The 1,196-nt window shown below is 52.5% G+C and overlaps 5 non-coding genes across 5 annotated transcripts; all 5 read right to left on the bottom strand.

Annotated features, from left to right (window-relative positions):
* Positions 1-10: 10 nt before the first annotated feature.
* On the bottom strand, positions 11-129 carry LOC116008358. The gene has a single exon (XR_004095746.1). It is a non-coding gene; the product is annotated as a 5S ribosomal RNA (ribosomal RNA).
* Positions 130-265: 136 nt separating this feature from the next.
* LOC116008413 lies at positions 266-385 on the bottom strand. The gene has a single exon (XR_004095798.1). It is a non-coding gene; the product is annotated as a 5S ribosomal RNA (ribosomal RNA).
* Positions 386-522: 137 nt separating this feature from the next.
* On the bottom strand, positions 523-641 carry LOC116009285. Its single transcript, XR_004096558.1, has one exon. It is a non-coding gene; the product is annotated as a 5S ribosomal RNA (ribosomal RNA).
* Positions 642-778: 137 nt separating this feature from the next.
* LOC116009284 lies at positions 779-897 on the bottom strand. The gene has a single exon (XR_004096557.1). It is a non-coding gene; the product is annotated as a 5S ribosomal RNA (ribosomal RNA).
* Positions 898-1,035: 138 nt separating this feature from the next.
* LOC116008691 lies at positions 1,036-1,153 on the bottom strand. Its single transcript, XR_004096057.1, has one exon. It is a non-coding gene; the product is annotated as a 5S ribosomal RNA (ribosomal RNA).
* Between the last annotated feature and the right edge of the window lie 43 nt (positions 1,154-1,196).

Below are 1,196 nucleotides of genomic sequence, written 5' to 3'. Positions count from 1 at the left end.
AAGAGGGTGGGGGATGCAACACGAGGGCTTCCCAGGGGGTCACCCATCCTAGTACTATTCTCGCCCAAGCACGCTTTACTTCAGAGTTCTGATGGGATCCGGTGCATTAGTGCTGGTATGATCGCATCCGTCACGTACTGCGCGCAAAATGTGCTTGACCCTCTCTCTCCGCGCAACTTCTCTCGCTTAGCGGTTTAGCGGTTTAAAAGGATAGTACCCTTAGCGAGCGGTCCAGCGGTTTAAAAGAAAGATTAAAAAGAGGGTGGGGATGCAACACGAGGGCTTCCCAGGGGGTCACCCATCCTAAGTACTACTCTCGCCCAAGCACGCTTAACTTCGGAGTTCTGATGGGATCCGGTGCATTAGTGCTGGTATGATCGCATCCGTCACGTACTGCGCGCAAAATGTACTTGACCCTCTCTCTCCGCGCAACTTCTCTCGCTTAGCGGTTTAGCGGTTTAAAAGGATAGTACCCTTAGCGAGCGGTCCAGCGGTTTAAAAGAAAGATTAAAAAGAGGGTGGGGGATGCAACACGAGGACTTCCCAGGGGGTCACCCATCCTAGTACTACTCTCGCCCAAGCACGCTTAACTTCGGAGTTCTGATGGGATCCGGTGCATTAGTGCTGGTATGATCGCATCCGTCACGTACTGCGCGCAAGCGCGCAAAATGTACTTGACCCTCTCTCTCCGCGCAACTTCTCTCGCTTAGCGGTTTAAAAGGATAGTACCCTTAGCGAGCCGTCCAGCGGTTTAAAGAAAAGATTAAAAAGAGGGTGGGGGATGCAACACGAGGACTTCCCAGGGGGTCACCCATCCTAGTACTACTCTCGCCCAAGCACGCTTAACTTCGGAGTTCTGATGGGATCCGGTGCATTAGTGCTGGTATGATCGCATCCGTCACGTACTGCGCGCAAAATGTACTTGACCCTCTCTCTCCGCGCAACTTCTCTCGCTTAGCGGTTTAGCGGTTTAAAAGGATAGTACCCTTAGCGAGCGGTCCAGCGGTTTAAAAGAAAAGATTAAAAAGAGGGTGGGGGATGCAACACGAGGACTTCCCAAGGGGTCACCCATCCTAGTACTACTCTCGCCCAAGCACGCTAACTTCGAAGTTCTGATGGGATCCGGTGCATTAGTGCTGGTATGATCGCATCCGTCACGTACTGCGCGCAAAATGTACTTGACCCTCTCTCTCCGC

Source organism: Ipomoea triloba, chromosome 16, assembly GCF_003576645.1.
Source record: "Ipomoea triloba cultivar NCNSP0323 chromosome 16, ASM357664v1".
NCBI lineage: Eukaryota > Viridiplantae > Streptophyta > Magnoliopsida > Solanales > Convolvulaceae > Ipomoea > Ipomoea triloba.
This window is presented reverse-complemented; position numbering and strand designations above follow the sequence as displayed.